This window comes from Tenrec ecaudatus, chromosome 4 (assembly GCF_050624435.1).
Source record: "Tenrec ecaudatus isolate mTenEca1 chromosome 4, mTenEca1.hap1, whole genome shotgun sequence".
In the NCBI taxonomy this organism is placed as follows: Eukaryota; Metazoa; Chordata; class Mammalia; order Afrosoricida; family Tenrecidae; genus Tenrec; species Tenrec ecaudatus.
Window position 1 is genome coordinate 112,562,023 of NC_134533.1, and position 19,156 is coordinate 112,581,178.

Sequence of the window (19,156 nt, forward strand, 5' to 3'; positions counted from 1 at the left end):
CCCAGCTTCATTCCTGGCAGTTCCCTGTCCATAGATTGCAGCAGCTGCCTTGGGATTAGCTTCTGCCAAACATCGCTTGTGAGTGATGTTAATGACATCATTCGATAATTTCCACATTCTGCTGGATCGCTTTTCTGTGGAATGAGCACAAATAAGGATTTCTTTCTCTCAGTTAACCAGGTAGTTGCCTTCCAAATTTGGGGGCTTAGATGAATGAACGAGTACTTCTAACATTGCACCCACTCCTTGAAACATCTCAATTGGCATTCTCTCAATTCCAACGCCCATGCCTACAGTGCAGGCTGGACGTCTTCCTTTAGGACCGTAGAGTCTTAAACATACGCTACTCCCCGAAAGGGTTGAAGGCTGACTAGTTCTTTGTGGTGCAGCATCTGTGCATTACTCCACCTTCTCTTCCTGCTGCCTGAGCCGCTCGGTGTGCTGCCTGTCAACAACTCACTGCCATCCAGCGGACTTCATGACCGTAGGTTTCCCACAGGCACTTTCTTGAACTTCTTTGGGACTTTTGTTTGCCTATAGAAACCCCAAAACCTACAGTCATGGTATCAATTCCAACTCACAGTCACCTTATAGGATACCCAGAGTCCTTCAGTCCTGCAGCCTGAGGCTTAATTTTTTTTCTGTCTTTTAGCTTTAGAAATACGAGCCATGTCCTTCCCTTTTTGGTTTTCTAACCAAATTTCTTTGCACATTTCACTACACTACTTTACTTAGTCCTTTCAGAAGTGCCCTTCAAACTCTTCCATTCAGCTTTCATGTCATCGTTCATTCATTCTGTATAACTACCACGTTCAAGGTCTCCTTTGATATCAGTGTGTTCTTTTCTCTCTTGTCATTACCATAACCTTGTGTTTTCTGCATGTATATTATGGATGTCATCTCACAACCCATGTGGTCTTTGGTCATTCGTATTAATGAGTTGAATCTATTCCAGAGATGGGTTCTGGATTTAAGTGAAATAAACTCTAGGTTGTATGTTAGCTCTTATAGTCTTATTTTAATTTTCTTTAACTTCAATTTGAACTTATATATGAACAATTAATCATCTGTCCTGAGGTCTGACTCTGGCCTTGTTCTGATGATTTTTTGAGCTTTTTTTTACAGATAAAATCCATTTGATTCTTGTGTGTTCTCTCTGGCAAGGTTCATGTATGTAGTCACCATAACTGTTGTTGAAAAAGGGATTTGTAATAAGCAAATCATTGGTCTTGCAAAATTCTTTCATGTGATCTCTGGTGCAGTTTCACTAAACTATATTTCTCAACTACTGATACTTCTTTGTTTCCAACTTTTACATTCCAATTAATAGTCGTTGTTGATGCATATTGATTACATATGTGATCAATTGGTGGACAGATGGTAAAAAATTCAATTTCTTCATCTTTGGAATTAGTAGTTGGTGTGTAAATATAAATCATAATTGCATTAACTTATCTTCCTTATAGGGATATGGATACTATCCTAACACTAACAGAATTATACTTCAAGATAGATCTTGAAATGTTCCTTTTGACGATGAATGTGACCCCATTCCCTTTCATTTTGTCATTACTGGCAAAGTAAACCAGATAACTGTCTAATTTGAAATGATCGATATCAGTCCATTATGTTTCATGAATGCTTAGGATATGGATCTTTTCTTAATGCATTCCATTTCTTTTTTTTTAACTATGAATTTCCTAGCTTCATACTTCATACATTTCCACATTCCAATTATTCATGTATATTTGCAGCTGTTTTTATTGATTTTTTTCTCATTTTGAGTCAGACCGCAATAACAAAGGCTGACTGCTTTGAGAAGGCAGTCCTTTTCCAGTCATATTTTTTAACAGTTTGGGCATATAATTCACATATCAATAAAATTCATTAGTTGAAATGCAATTCAATCATTTGGTCATTTTAAGAAGAGTAGTGCATCACAGAATGACAGTTTGTTAGAACAAAGTGTTCTTATATTGTGGGAGGTCTCAAAGTCCATCCACTTTCTCAGTGTATTGCCCTCCCAGTACAATCGCTAAAGGCTAAATAGGTGCATAAGCAAATGTAGTGAAGAAGGTGGATGGAGCCCAGCTATTAAAAGGTGTAGCATATGGGGTTTTAAAAAGCTTGAAGTGAAAACAAACAGCCATCCAGCAGAGGAACAACAAGCCCATATAGAAGAAGCACACCAGCCTGTGCAATCACGGGTGTCATTGGGACCAGGTAACAGGCATCAGAAGACCCTTAAAAAACAAACAAAAGCATATGGTTGAGAACAAGGGGGTCAGAGCAGAGACCCAAAGCCCATCTGTAGACAATGGAGCATCCCCCTTAGAGGGGTCACAGGGAAGGGATGAGTCAACCAGGGCACAGTAAATCACTGATGAAACACACTATATTCCTATGGTTACTTGAGGCTTCCTCATCCCCCACTATCATGACCCCAGGGCTGCCTCTCACTTTGGACTAGACGGGAGCATGTACACAGGTACAGATAAGAGATCAGAGCTCACAACACATGCAATTCCGGAGCAAGAATGGAAACAGAGATGCCAGAAGGGTAGGGAGAAGGGGAGCGGGGAGAAGGGGAGGAAGGGGGAACAGATCATACTGATCAATACACAACCACACACACCCGTCCCAGGGGAAAACAGAGGGATACAGAGGTCAGTATGAGACATGAAAATAGTAACAATTTATGATCTATCAGGGGTCACAAGGGTGGGGGGAGGGAGAGGGTAAAAAGAGGAGCTGATACCAAGAGCTCAATAGAAAGTAATTGTCTAGAAAAGGATGATGCCAATATATGTACAAATATGCCTGGTATAATTGATGGATGGATTGTAATGAGTTGTAAGAGCCCCCAATAAAATTATCTTTTAAAAAAAATGAGTTGTACAATTATCACCACAGTAAATTTTAGAACATTGTTTTCTTTCTTGTTCTCATGGTTATTAGCTCCCCATTTCTCCCCATTCTTCCCTGCCATACCGCCCCCTCCCCAAGAAACCATTAATCCAGTTACTGTCTCTGTAGATTTAGCTACCCTGGATTTTAGACACAGAAAAACATACCCAAAAAACCCCTAGCAACAATAACTACGAAAAACCTCAAACAGAAAGAAAGCAGAAAATATTGAAATGCAGTCTACATGACACCACAACGCTGCTCACATCCCTGGTCCATGGTCAGAGGGAATCACCAGAGATTCAGTTCCCATTTATCTTCCCTTCACCTCTAAAATGGGCCGGAAGGGATCCCAAGTGGTAAGCTATTGCGTTTTAAGCTAACTACATCTGCCACAGTCTACTTTACAATGCTCTCCGTCTGATACAAGGTTCTGCACATCCCTCGATTATACTCAGAGGGGATTCACTAGAGGCTTCGACCACGTGTGGACCCTGCAAATGGATTCCGGGTTTCCGCTGTCATCCACAGCCTTCCGCAAACCAGGTGGCCCCAATTTTAACTTGGCTCCCCTTCACTCCTTGGGATCTCCGGCCTCGCTGTCTGACGCTCTGTGAGTCAATGTGTTGCTGCTTTGCGCTGGTCTGTTTGTGTTGGGGAACTCTGCTAACAGCGATCCCCCACAAGAGACTGCTGGAATGTGCATCAGGTGTCCCAGCTTCCAGGAGGACAGCAACACCCCAGCCACCACCGACCAACAAACCCACAGAGGGAACCCTACTATAACCCAGGCAAAACTACCTCCCTGTCCTCATTCACCCACTTACCAAGGAAAAGGGAAGGACTGGTCAGAGTTTATTGAGAAGTGCTTCAACCAGCACTTGTGGTTGCTTTCCTTGTTGTTTGCTACCAAGTGATGCCATTCGTGGCCCTCGGTGCCTCGGGGCGGGGTATGAACTACCAGCCTGAAGGTCAGTCCTTAAGAGCTTATCTGTGCCACCCAGGGACTGCTTTCCCCAGACATCAGGTTGCTGCCAACACTTCGTAAAAATGTCATTCTCTCTCAGTACTATTTTTCCACACTTTTTTTTTAAACTTTTGCTCTTAATTTGGTTGTTTGTTTGAAACTAGCTCGTGTCACAAAAGAAGGCAGGTCAGTTTTCAGCTTACTTTCCCTCCTCTCGACCACTCAGAGCAGGGTTTAGGTCTGATGGGTAAGAAGCCTGCAGAGTTTTTAAGGCTGTGACCCTTGTCTTGTTTAGCTGTCATGTTGCTCCTTCCTCTCTGAGTTAGTCTGGGTGGACTAGAGAAACAAACCCATGCACACACATGTGCATAAGACAGATTTTATATAGGAGAGCAATTGAACATCGAGAAAACATCCCAGCCCGGTCCAGATCAAGTCTATAAGTCTGATATTAGCCCACATGTCCGATACCAATGTCTAAAGTCCTCTTCAGACTCACAAAACACATGTAATGACGCCAAATGTAGAAGATCACAGGCCAGTGGGTAGAAAGTCTTTGGATCCAGTGTCATTGGAAACATCTCAGCGCTGGCAGGGGTCTCTGCATCAGGGTGGGTCCATGTGTCTTGTCAGCTGCCATGTCTCCCAGGATGTGACACAGAGAGAGGTGTCTCCCACTTCCAAGGAGGAAATACCGGATTTCCCAGAATTCTCAGGAGAAGGCCATGCCCACACAGAGGCCTCATTGGCTGTGATCTGATTGACAGACTAGACTCCACCCCTTCACTCAATCCTCAAACTGAGGAACGATTATATGTCTACTACACCCCTTTGTTGAGGCGGTGCCACTGACACAAGAAAAAGCGCAGTGGGGTAGCTGCATACCGTCTCACCAAAGCAGTGACAGTCTTCCCTCAACTGCTCTTCAGGTACAATGCAATTCCTTGTGCTTTATTTTTTCCTGTGTTTTTGTTTGTTTTCATTTTCACACCACCTGCCTTCTTACATCCCTGTCCCTTCTCTCCTCCCTCTCTCCTGGACCTGGCTTTATCATAGTCTTCAAAATCTTTTCCTTTGGTGTGAAAAGTAATTTTATTTTTCTTTCTTCCTTTATAATAATGGTGACATGAAATGCTTATCTTTGTGAAGTTGACAAGCTTTGCTGAGCAGCATGTCCTCCAATGTTGTCCATGGACTTGTCATTGTTTTTGGGGGTGCATAATACTCCATTGTATGTATGTACCAGAGTTCGTTTATCCATTCCTCTGCAGATGCAATTGTTCTTTGTTTCTATCTTTTTGCTATCACAGAAAGTGCTGCAGTAAACGGGGATGTGCCTACGTGGTTTTGGTCTTTATTTTCAAACAAATTTTGATGCTCCCTCCATAGGTTGGCTAATATGTGATATTAAACAATGAAGGTATTAGTAATTGTTATACCTGTGAACAGACTTGTGAGGGAGTGTGTGCTCTGAAATGCTGGACTAGCGGGCTGTCCAGATAAAACCTCCTAGAATAAAGACATTGCATTCCAAGGTCTGATGTTCGGGTTTGATATGGAAAGGAACAATCTGCATTGATCTCCAATTGAAATGAGAGTCTCTGGACCGGCTTCACACTAGCCAGACTCACAGGAAACTAATACACAAAGCAGAATCCTAATCACCGCGAGACTTGGAATGCTCAAATCAGCCGATGGATGCACTTTCTCCCGCAAGATGTACTGGATGGATGGATGGATGGATGGATGGATGGATGGATGGATGGATGGATGGATGGTCAGCTTGGGGCCAGGACAAATGGAGCTGGTGGAGCTCACTCGTCAATTGTAACAGGCTCTGCATCTCTGTGCGTCACATTCTTCCTCCCAGAGGAGAAAGCCTGGCAAATGCGTCCTTCAGGGACTGATTGCCATTTCAGAGTTACCACACAGTCCAACCCTCTTCATGCCACCTCATTCATTTCTTCTTCTGTTGACAGCAGACTGTGTACCTGCCATCATCCATCTCATCCTCTGTAGCAGCTACGCCCATTTTGAAATGGTTTCCTAGGAGGATCTTGCAAGAACTGTTTGATGTTAAATGGTTAAAACCAGCCACACAACCTATTTGGCATTGGTAAGACTTGGGAATAATGTCTTCTTAAAACATTGCAAGTGATTTGAAATTTTTAAAGCCGTATTTTGGAAATAGAAATATGCAGTTGCTTATAAATTCAGAAAAACGTGAGCACATATTTCAAACCATTCAAAATGCCACCTGATAAAAATAATATTTAGGCAAAACTATTTCTCACCTTTTCTGGGCATATTTTATTCATGCAGGTGGTATCACACATCTCATATTAGTTCTCGGCTTTTTGTCATGTGTAGCATAAATGTCCTATGACTCAAATGAGTTCTTATGTTACTAAAACTTCATAAATATTTGAATAGCTTCATGAAATGCCATCCCAAGCCAGGGCTGACTAGCTCCAATGGCCTCTGGGTCAGGTAAGTCACTAAAATATGCAAAATGATGGGTACAAGAGAGTAAGGCTGTTGTGAAATGAAAATGCACGCCCCCTTGCAAAAGTAATTTATTTTAGAAAAATTAATGACAAGGAGGTGGAGACTAAAGATGTCCCAGATGTCCAATTTTCCTAAGATGATGCACCACTCCATTATCCCTGATACCAACCACTGCTCCTCCCTTCATGGATTCCCTCACATCCCAGGGTTAAGCAACTCACTGCAGCATCCCACAGAGCGCATGCAACATTAAGGTAAAGGCTCACCCCAACCTGACACTCAGCCCTACATCTGGAGCATCCTCCTCGCCCACAAGGTGGGGGAACTGGTGACATAAGGTCTAGTGATAGGCCCAACTCAACTCCCAAGGACTGCAGCTCAGGCGAGTCCGTATAGGATTCAGAACCAGAAGCAAACATGTCTGAACGCCAAAGCAGGGCTCCTTGTGGCTGCAGGGGCTCGGTTAGGAAGGGGGCGGGGGTCACCGAAGAACGGCTTTGTTTTTATTCCGTTGCGCTCGCCAGACCCCTGAGGAAACAAAGGGGATGACTTAAGTCACATCTTCTAGGAGGAGACTCAAAATATAGCTCATCTTGATCCTGTCCACGAGCAGAGGACTCCCGGGTGGGACTATGACCACAGGCATACAGGCAAGAATCACAAGAAAGGGCTGATTTAATGAGTGGTGCTGGGATTTCTAGAGCGGAAAAGACAGGGAGACATGTGTATGTAAAGAGACGTTTACAACAAGAAAATGTTCTCACAGTTGTACAACCACGAGCACTGGATGTTCTCTTTATTTTCTCGCTTTGGTCATGAGTCTCCTTAAGTCTTAGACGAGGCTGTCCAGTAACCGTAACTGGATGCCATCCATGATGGAGGCCGTTGTCACAGAGTCCAGGCCTCCTCCTCGTCCGGCTCTTCTTTGTCCTTTCTTCCAGGTAAATGAAGATCACCTGGTATGCCTTAGATGGCTGCTGACAAGAGTTAAAGACCCAGGTAACACAAAATGAACTTGCAGAAATAACAGAACTAAATGTGTTATTAGGCCAATCAGCAGGCGTCTCCTGTGAAACCCCATCCCTAAACCAAGCAACCAACCCCGTGTGCTGCTTAGCTGTTCATGAGAGGCCTCAGCAGCCACTTTTGTGTGTCAGTGTCATTGTAAATGTGAGGGTTGCCCCCAAAATGGAATTTTTTTTCAAAGCTATGTATTTAAATTTTTTTTACAAAACAACATGATCACCTTCAAAATACTCTCCATTACACTGAATACATTTGTCAAATCTCCCATTCCATTCTTGGAAACATTTTTCAAACTCATCTGTTTGGATGGCTGACAACACCTCCCTTGTTTTTGCTTCACCTCTTCTACTTCATCAAATTGATGTCCTGTCATGTCCTTTCATGTCCTTTCTTTCTTTGTAGAAACAAAAAGAAGTCACACAATGCAAGATCAGGTGAGTAAAGTGCACGGGGCAAGAGAGACATGCTGGTTTTTGCCAAAAACTGGCGCACCGAGATGGTTACATGAGCTGTTGCATTGTTGTGGTGACAAAATCAGTCCCCAGTCTGCCACAAATCAGGCCTTTTTGTCACACACTTGCACAATCTTCTCAGAACACTTGACAAGCCTTTTTTGGGTGAGGTGAAGATGGCGTCTGAGATACTTAGTTTATTGTGCCGGCCTGGCCGATTAATTTAAGGACAGAGAGATAAATGTCTTGGTGAGTCTCGCCTTTCTTGTCTCTTGCTCTTTGATCATCAGACCAGTGTGCGGCTGCCTTGATTGTTCTGTCCCTCAATGTTCAAGCTCCACTCCCTGTGGGACACCTAACCTGTGAACTGTGTCGCTGTAATTTGAAGTCCCTTTAAGACTTTCCTCGCCAGAGAATTGAAATTTACATCTCTTGAGCTGGGGACTGACAGTTGATGACCTGGCTGACAGTTGGTGACCTGCCTGACTGTTTTGCTGCCTATGCTGGGATAGCTTAGCTCTCTCTACAGAGGACTACCTGGCGGCCCTCAAGACTTGAAGGACTGCCAGTGTCTCACAACTGTCTCACGGGAGTGAGTTGCACTGTGCCACTTGTATTGCTTTATAATTTAACTGTTTATTTCTTGTATTATATATCTATTTATTGGTATATAATTTAACAGTTCATTTCTTGTGTTATATATCTATATCTATATCAGCAATCTGGTTTTATCTCTCTAGAGAACCCTGTCTAACATATTTGAAAAGCTTTTGGGGGTGAGGGAAAGATAACGTTTTCCACTGGCTTGACTGATATTTAGTTTCAGGATGTTAAGAATAGCACCGTATCCTGTAATGACCTTGGGGAAAAAACGTCTGGGTCACTTAGAAGGTGTTCTTTCAAAGCACGGCATGGTTCCACTAAACACTCTTTTTCCTGGTTAGAACCCATGGCACGAATTTCACAGTGACCCTTCTCATTCCCAAGTCTTGTTAAAATTCACTGAACTGAGCCCCAACATAGTCAGATAACTTCTTTATCTCTTCAATGGTCTTTATCTCTTCAATGGTCCATTGAAGAGATGTCATCTGTCGGTCTTTGAGCACAATTGCACAAATTTTGTTGATAATTTTGTCCATTTGGGAAGTTGACGGACATCTACAATGAGGTTTGTCATCAATCAACATTCATCTTTTTTGAAACGAGAAAACCACTCGTACCCTTGAGTCTTCCCCATAGCGCTGTCCTTGTAAGCTGTGTTCAACATGACAACAGTTTCCGTGGCATTCTTCCAGAGCAAGAAACAAAATTTCACAGCAGCATGCTGTTCTCTTAAATTGGCCATCACAAACAAACAAAACAAGATTCAAGTAGAACTGCTTTAACGAAAAAATCCACTGTGACCAGAGAGAACCTTTCCAGGAATGCCACTGGGTGCATTAAATCTGATCGAGTTGTTTCATGCGCACCTGGGGGAGGGGAGCTATGCATACTACCATAGTTCCACCCAGTCGAACTCCTTTTCTGTTTGGGGGGCAGGGTTGGGGCAGGGGGAGGGGGTAACCTCTCGTATATTTATCACACGAGTTTTGCCAATTCATCTTCTCACTGGTATAGAAGTTATTGATAGGATTAGAACAATCAGCTGTATAACCCTGCCCTTCATGAGATTTTTCCATCATGATTAACCCGCCCCCCACCCCTTCTCTCCCCTCTTGTAACCATCCATAAACCTTGGACTGTCTCGCTTGTCTTTTTACATAAGTGAGGTCCTACTTGTACGATACGTATCCTTTTGCAGTAGATTTCATTCAGCATGGTTTCAGGTTTCCTCCATACTGCAGCATCTGGACTGCATGAAAACCGTACTAGTCAAGACTTGATTTCTGCCACCGATTGAGTAGTGTTCCATCGTATTTATAGGTCATGTTTTGTTTGGGCATTTATCTGTTGAAAAGGAATTCGTCTGTTTTCAATATCGATTAGTGTTGCGATAAAGCATTGTCTAGGAGATCTCTTTTTGAGTCTCTGCACTTCTAGGAGTTGGACGATTCGCTCATGCAGTAAGTCTCTGCTCCTTTATGTGAGGAATTGCCACAGCTTCCCAGAGCATCTCTAAGGTTGTGCATTCCCACCAGTGTTAGATGGGGCTTCCATTTTCGCAACATTTATCATATTCTGTGTTTCCTATTTTATCCTACGTATCCTTGTGGGAGTGGAAAGGCAGCCCATGGTGGTTTTGATCAGTATCTCTCTGATGGCCAATGACATTGAGCATCTCCTTTTTTAAAAATCATTTTATTGGGGGCTGCTACAATTCTTATCACAATCCATACATACATCCATTGTGTCAAGCACATTTGTACACTTGCCATCATCATTCTCAAAACATTTGCTTTCTACTTGAGCCCTTAATATCAGCTCTTCATTTTCCCCCTCCCTCCCCTTTCCCCTCCCTCATAATTAATAAATTATTATTATTATGTCTTATCTTACACTGTCCGACATCTCCCCTTGCCCCCTTCTCTGATGTCCATCCCCCAGGGAGAAGGTTACACGTAGATTCTTATAATCGGTTCCCCCTTTCCACCCCACATTCCCTCCACCCTCCAGGCATCGCCACTCCCACCACTAGTCCTGAAAGGGTCATCTTTCCTGGATTCACTGTGTTTCCATTTGCTATATGTACCAATGTACATCCTTTGGTCTAGCCAGATTTGTAAGGTAGAATTGGGATCGTGATAGTGGGGGGTAGGGGTGGAAGAATTTAAGAACTAGAGGAAAGTTATGTTTCATTGTTGCTACCCTGCACCCTGAATAGCTCATCTCCTCTCCACAACCCTTCAGTAAGGGGGTGTCCAGTTGCCTACTGATGGGCTTTGAGTCTCCACTCTGCACTCCCTCATTTACAATGATATGATTTTTTTGTTCTTTGATGCCTGATACCTGATCCCTTTGACACCTCATGGTCACACAGGCTGGTGTGCTTCTTCCATGTGGGCTTTGTTTCTTCTGAGCTATATGGCTGCTTGTTTATCTTCAAGTCTTTAAGACGCCAGATGCTATATCTTTTGATAGCCGGGCACCATTAGCTTTCTTCACCACATTTGCCTATGCACATTTGTCTTCAGTGATCGTGTCGGAAAGGTGTGCATCATTGAATACCAATTTAATAGAACAATGTGTTCTTGCATTGAGTAAGTACTTGAGTGGAGGTCCAATATCCATCTGCTGCCTTGATACTAAACCTATAAATATATGCACATAGATCTATTTACCCATCATCACATATAAATAAATTTATATATGTACATGCCTGTATTTAGACCTCTATAAATATTCTTGTTGCCTAGTTCTTTCCTCTATTTCCTTTTGCTTTCCTCTTGTCCCACTGTCATGCTCAGCTTTCATTTGGGTTTCAGTAATTTTTCTCAGTTACATTGCCCTTGCTGAATCCCTACCAGGCCTCTCACACCCTCCTTGCCACTAATTTTGGACCACCTGTTGTTCCCCTGTCCCTGGGTTGCTCAACACCACCTCCTTACCCCCAGCCCCCACTCCCATGTCTCCCCGGAACCATTGGTCCCATTGTTTTCTCCTCCAGACTATTCATCCAGTCTATCTTATCTAGATAGATCTGTAGAAATAATAATATATACCCCCCCCCAAAAAAAGGCATAGCAAGACAGGTGACGAATGAGAACACAGCGATGGCAATAAGAAAGAAAAGCAATAACCTATGAAAGAATAAATTAATTAAAAGAGAAAAAGGAAAAGAAAAATTTAAAAAGAAAGAAAAACCTGCAAATAGATCAAGGTATGGTTTTTGAACTCTAGGCATGTCCTCCAGTCAAGTCCCATGGGGTGCCATGCACATTGAACATCTCCTGTGTTTGATTATGCCCATTTGAATGGCCCCTTGGTGAGAGGTCTATTCAAGCCCTTTGCCTATTTTAGGAATGAATTATTTTTCTATAGATTATTAAGTTGTTAAATTTTAATATATTCTATATGCATACTATTAAGTCTTTATATATACTTTGATCAACAGTTTGACTCTTCACTTTTTTGATAAATAAAAGTTTTAAATGTCTACAAGGTTCCATTCAGTGTTATTTCTTTCTTTCATTTTACAAGTCAACTTTATTCTCTATAAATTAAACAAACACACACACACACACACAAAAAAAACAGAGATTTTGGCTGTGCAAACATCACTAGTTACAGTCTAATCCAAAAAGGTCCTTGTTGTGGATGGGGAGGTAGTTAGTCAGACCCCACACTCCTGGGCAGTCACTTTAACATGCTAATACCCAGTGGAAATGACTCGGGGTGGAGTGGGGGGGCTGCTGGGAGCTGACAGGAGGCCACCCTGTAGGGGGGTGTGGTCAGTGGTAACTGGCCCTCTAGGAAGGCATGAGCCCCTGGCTGCACAGACTAGCAATACTGCACATGCACAGGGTCACCTCTTCAAGATGTCTGACCATGTTTTAAATAAATGTGTTTTATACATTAATTTTAATCAAACAGACTGCTTTTTAAAATTATTCAGCCCAGTGGCCACTATAGAAGCATTCGCTCCTCTGCCCAATTTTTAAACTCTTGGGAGATGGACTTGAAGTTAATGGGCTTCAAAGAGATGGGAAATTCCCAGGAATGTACTTTTCTTTGTCACTTTTCTTTCCTGCCTGCTGAGATTCAGCACTGACCTTGAGAACTGCCAGAGTCCAGCCCTGTAACCCCCAACCTTGGACGCACAGGACTTTGCACCGCTAGCCTGTGAGCTTCCTTCATCCTGCATCCTTGCATGGGACTCCAATGGCTCTGAAGTGGGACTGATGGACCAGTATTGCACTGATGGGCTTGAGGTGGACAGGCTAGGATGGTTTCTTTATTTATTTTTATTAAAAGATCATTGTATTGGGGGTTCTTACAACTCATAACAATCCATAAGTCAATTGTATCAAGCATATTTGTAATATGTTGCCATCATTCTTTTCTATACATTTGCTTTCTATAGGGCCCTTGGTATCAGCTCCTCATTTTTCCTTCCCTCCCCCGTCCCTTGTGACTCCTTGATAAATTATAAATTATTATTATTTTCATATCTTACACAGACTGCTGTCTCCCTTCCCACATGGTTTCTGTTGTTTGTCCCCCTGTAGGCGGTGGTGGTGGATATGTGTTGATCATTGCGATCAATCCCCCTTTCCTCCACTCCTCTCCCCACCTTTCCCCTACCCTTCTTGTATCATTATTCCCATTCCTTTGTTGTGAGCTCTTCTCTCTTATCCGTACCTGTGCACATGGAGTTAGTGGTATTCCTATGTGGTTTCATATTTCCAGGTTATTGGGCTTTTTTCTATTATTGATATCTAGGCTTACTCAGGAAAAATTGTGGTCAGAGAAAAATTTTGTATGATTTCAATTATAAAGACCTAAATGAAAGATATGTAAAAAAACCCAATAATATCACATTTTAATATTTCAGTGTAATACAGAGTTATATCATTTAATTCTGTCACAATACATTTGGGCTTACAATTTATTTTATGATTATTAAATATTCTTGAAGAACTTAGCCTCCTATCACTAGAATGTCCATCTTTATCTCTTTGGACGGATTTTGCCCTAAAGTTTTCCTTTTCTGTGGCTCTCTTTGGGCTACTGTTTCCATAGAATATCCCCCACCCCCATCTGTTTACTTGCAATCTATTCATTTGCCTGAATTTTATGTGTTTCTCTTTAAATACAAATAGTTGGATCATATATTATCCGCCCCCTCTTTTTCTTGGTAATTCATTGTGTCAATCTGCCTTTTGCTTGAAGTTTTTACTGCATTTACATTTACTAATTTCCTGGAAGTGACTTATTTCCGCCATTTTGTTATTAGTGTGTGATCCATTGTGTGGCATAGCTTTTGTGTCTTGGATCATTACTACTGACTTGTTTGTTTCTATTGTCTTTTTTATCATTTTATTAGGGGCTCACACAACTGTTATCACAATCCATACATACTTCAACTGTGTAAAGCACACGTGTATATTCATTGCCCTCATCATTCTCAAATCCGCTCGCTGCTTCAGCCCCTGGCATCAGCTCCTCATTTTTTCCCCCTTCCTCCCTGCTCCCCTCTCCCTCATGAACCCTTGATAATTTATAAATCATTATTTTGTCACATCTTTCACTGTCTGACGTCTCCCCTCACCCACTTTTCTGTTGTCCGTACCCCAGGGAGGAGGTTATATGTAGATCTTTGTAATCAGTTCCCCCTTTCTACCCCACCCTCCCAGTATCACCACTCTCACCAATGGTCCTGAAGGGATCATCCGCCCTGGATTCCCTGTTTTTCCAGTTACTATCTGTGCCAGTGTACATTCTCTGGTCTAGCCATATTTGTAAGGTAGAATTGGGATGATGGGGTGGGGGGGAGAGAGAAGCATGTAGGAACTAGAGGAAAGTAGTATGTTTCATCATTGTTACACTGCACCCTGACTGGCTCGTCTCCTCCCCGAGACCCTTCTGTAAAAGGATGTCCAATTGCCTACAGTTGGGCTATGGATCCCCACTCTGTACTCCCCCTCATTCGCAATGATATGATTTTTTGTTCTTTGATGCCTGATACCTGATCCCTTCAACACCTCGTGATCATGATCACACAAGCTGGTGTGCTTCTTTCATGCGGACTTTGTTTCTTTGGGGCTAGATGGCCGCTTGTTCACCTTCAAGCCTTGAAGACCCCAGACACTATATCTCTTGATAGCCGGGCACCATCAGTTTTCTTCACCACATTTGCTTATGCACACATTTGTCTTCAGCAATCCTGTTGGGAAGGTGAGCATTATGGAATGCCAATTTAATAGAACAAAGTATTCTTGCATTGAGGTTGTACTTGAGTGGAGGCCCAATGTCCATCTGCTACCTAATAATAAATCTATACATATATGCACATAGATCTATTTCCACATCTTCATATATAAATATACTTACATATGTACATGCCTTTATTTAGACCTCTATAAATGCCCTTTGCCTCCTAGTTTTTTCCTCTACTACTGACTATTTTTGCGTGTTGTTGATTTATTGTGATGAATCTTCTAGGTCTTATTCTCCTTTTTTTGTATAAATAATTTCAATATATTTTCTTTGTGGCAACCATGAACATTACATTTAAAACTTATAGTTACATGCTAATGGAAGTTGGTATCAATGTAACTTCAATAACAGAAAAGAAATACTTATTTATAATAACCATTCATGTCCCGACCCCTTTGGGGGTTGTTATCACCAATTATGTCTTTATATTTCAAATGCCCTGTAACATAATTGAAATTTAGTTCTGTATTTAGGTAATGTGCTGGCAAAATCAAGTGGGAAAAATTAGCAGGTCCCAGAGGAAGACAGACAGTATAACACCATTTATATTGTTTTAGAACATCTGTAACAAGAAAAATAAAATGAAAATAGATTTGAAGTCTTTAGCAACACATTAATCTCAAACAAATAAAAAAGCATCTGTAACAAATTGATATAATCCTTAGCATTAGCATATTTTTAATATACAACACACCCACCCCAATATTGTGCATATGTATATAACACTCATAATGTGCAGAAGAGATGGCTGTGTGCGAGGGGTCGTATGGTTTGTTAAGAAGGCAACAAGATAATGCATGCATTATTCGTGTGAAAATATGGTATAAATGTACTGAAAAGCTTTACAGAAGTGAAGCATGGAAATATGAAACTAATGCAGGACAGAAGGAAGAGTGCAGTAATTTGAAGGGTTTCAGAGGAACAAAAGGGGTTTTAGGTTCAGGGCCACGTTTAAAGTAGGTAGTAAGTACATGGGCATTGATGGCTTTATACATATTGATGGTTTATGTACCTTAAACATTCTATAACATGATGAAGAACAAGTAAGCAAACAGACAGAACTATTTGTTAAAGAAAACCCCATGTTGGATTTGACCACTGACTTCCAGTGGGCTACCGGTGACTGCTCACTGAAAGTTCAATCCCGCCAGTGGTTCTGATAAAGAAAGCTCTGTGGATCTAGAGCCATAACTACTACAGGCAAGAAAAACCGATGTAGGGTAGTTCTACTCTAGCTACCTGCCTGGTCCCAGGAGCAATTTGAGGTTTCTACTTATGTGAGTCAGGATCACCTGGAAGGTACCTGTGTCAGGCCAGGTCAACTAGAGAAACAAATCCAGTGACACTCATCTATGTGTAAGAAAGAGCCTCAGGTCAAGAAATAATTTTATATCAAGCACACATCCCAGCGCAGTCCAGATCAAGTCTATAAGTCTGACACTCATCCATAAGTCCCTCTGCAGAGTCATGCAGTCACAGGCAATGATGCAGAATGCACGAAGGTCACAGGCCGGTGGGTGCGAACTCTTCTGTGTCCGCTGGTGGTGGAAGCATCACCGGGCTCTGGCAGCTCCCAGTGACTCCTTCCTACAGGAAGGTGAAGGGAGAGAGGGAAGGGGAGGGTCCCAGGAACCTCCTTGTAAGAAGACCCCGCCCACAAGGAGGCTGTAATCTGATTGGCAGGTGGAATACCACCCCTACCCTTTTCTATATCTTCACGTTGACATGAAAGTGTATAACTACCACAGTATCTAATAATAACAGCCGCCAAGGAGTCCCTGGATAGTTCAAACAGTGTGTTCGGTTGAAAGACTAGACTTTGAATGGAACTAAAAGGGTACCTGGAAAGAAAGGCCCGGCAAGTTACTTCTGAAAAATCAGCTTTTGAAAAACCCATGGAGCACTTCCGCCCTGGTACACACGGGGTTGCCTGAGGTGGAATCCACTCCACTGCCTCCACCCATAGATAACGTTACCGAACTCTGCAAATTCAGTCCAGCAGGCCAGCTCGCGCCCACTGCCTCCTGGTGTGCAACCTTCCAGTTAAGAAGTGTCTCTTTCATAACATCTTATTGCAATGGAGTGAAAGTTTATGAGCACACTTGTTTCCACTCAACAATTTTTTTTCCATTTTCAAAAATGCTTTATTAAGTTCATCCACAACTCTAAGCGCATAAACAAACATACGTGATACAGAATATAAGTCAAGATCCTCCTGTACATGTTGACTTACATTAAAGGGTCAAGAAGAAATGTATTATTTACAATGAGATTATCTATTGCTGTGCGTAGAAAGTTTAAATTAGCTGCAAGAAATTTTATCTAGACATGCACCTGCCAACGGTTACGATCTGGTATTTACTGGGTCGATTAATTGCAAACATTTCTTTGGTTCCGTTAAATGTGGTCAGGCAGGTGCAGGAGTTGGTGCTCATGGTGAGCGTCTTTCTTCTAAATGCCTCTCTCGTCGCAGGCTGGCTCTCAGGAACTCATAGCTGTTAAGGTGACGTAGTCCTTTTTTGGGAAGTCCTGCACGCTGCTGCTCAAACAGCTTTAGTTCTTTTGCCTTTGTCATTAGCTCTTTGGTTTTCTGCATTTCTCTCTTTAAGAAACATGATGCACAGGATATACCAATGAGGCTTTCAAGTTCTTTCCTGCTTTTCAGAGCCTTTGACTGGTGAAATTCTGCGTCAGCTCCATGATACTTTCTGATGATTTCTCAACTTCAGATAATAACATCAGGAATTTCTCATTCGATGCAGACTTTTTTCGTTCAGGTAACCTGGAACAGAGGTAACTTGATTTCCCCCTCTTTCCATTTGAAGACCCACACCTGTGTTCTTGTTTTTCAGAACTTGTGGGCGAAGCAAATAGACTCATTTGCCAGGTCCCAGTTGTTGGAGAAAAGCTTGCAAGACGTTTTTTTTCCTGGATGTTTGAAGGCTCAAATGAATTTTCTGCTATCAGATCTTCTAATTTCAGGGATCTTTTAACAGGCATTTCGAGAGTCGGGGGAGCGCGGTCGCCGTTGGGTCAAATAAACTGAACTCCCTCCTTGGGGTGGAGACGCGGCAGCGGGCTCCATTCAACAATTTATATACATTTTGTTTTGTGATATTAGTTGCAACCCCCCTCAAGGTAACTAACCACTCTTCCCACTTCCTCCCTGGGTTCCCAGTTTCCGTTGTCCCTTGCCCCAGCCTTCTCAATTGCATGCACTCCTTGGCAAATCCAGGGTCCTAAGGCCCTCAGGCCTCTGGGAAGTTTCTGTTTCTCCCGTAGGCCAGTCTATTGCTTGGCTGAAAAGTGATGGGGGTGGGTATGAGGCAACAGCTCCAGATTTGAAAAGTGTGTAGGCGTCATAGTCCCCAAACGTCAACAAGTCTCCATGAGACCAGTAAGTCTGGTCTTTTTACGTTTTAGATCTTGTTCTACATTTTTCTCCCAGTCTGTCCAGGGCCTTAGGGAAGTTGGTCATAGTAGTTGGACACCATCTGGTTCCTCTGGTCTCAGGCTAAAAGAGGTTGTAGAGTGTGGCAGTTACATGATCTCCTGCCAACTTCAGCGAAGGGGTGGAGTCTAGCCTGGCAATCAGGTCATAGCCAATAATGCCTCTGTATGGGCATGGCCTTCTCCTGGGGCCTTCTGGTGTCTTCCTTCCTGGATGCAGGACACACTCTCTCTCTGCTTCATATTCTGTTGACAAGCCACATGAAACTATGCAGAAGGCAGCCAGAGCCCTGGAGCTGGAGGAACCACATGGAGAGCCGTGCCAGCCCTGAGATGCTTCCACAAGACTATTCACCCACTGGCCTGTGATCTTCCTGTTTTGATATGGACTAGTATAAGACATATGGGCTAATATCAGACTTATGGACTAATATTGAACTTACGGACTTGATCTGGACTGGGCCGGGATGTTTTCTTAATGTACAGTTTTATATAAAACTCTCTGGCATATTATGGAGTGTCTCTGGATTTATTTCTCTAGCCAACCCAGACTAATACATAGGGTTTTCCATTTTTTAGTGGTGGAAGAACCACCTAGCTCTTCTGTTATAGAACTGAAAATGGCTATAGAAATAAATATTTCTCCATGAATTAAACCTAGAATTATAATGCAAAATAGCGGGGGGGGAAGGGGGGGTTGGTAGGAAACTGTATGGCCGGAACAATGCCAGGCGGGCTTCTAGCCACAAGTGACCTTGAATCTCCCCCACCTGTGCGGAGCTGACCAGACCTGGCTGACACAATTAGCAGCAAGTGGCCTTGAATCTCTCACACACACACCTGTGGAGCTGACCAGAGCTGGCTATGTAACCTGTCAGCAGCTTTGCAAGTTTTTTCTTTCTTTTACTCACGGCCTGTTTTGCTCATGGGCCGTTTTGTTCATAGTCCGTTTGGGCTCAGTGCCCGCTTT

The 19,156-nt window shown here is 42.6% G+C and overlaps 1 pseudogene; it reads right to left on the reverse strand.

Annotated features, from left to right (window-relative positions):
• Positions 1-17,093: 17,093 nt before the first annotated feature.
• Positions 17,094-17,774, reverse strand: LOC142447055 (centromere protein R-like; annotated as a pseudogene).
• Positions 17,775-19,156: the final 1,382 nt, after the last annotated feature.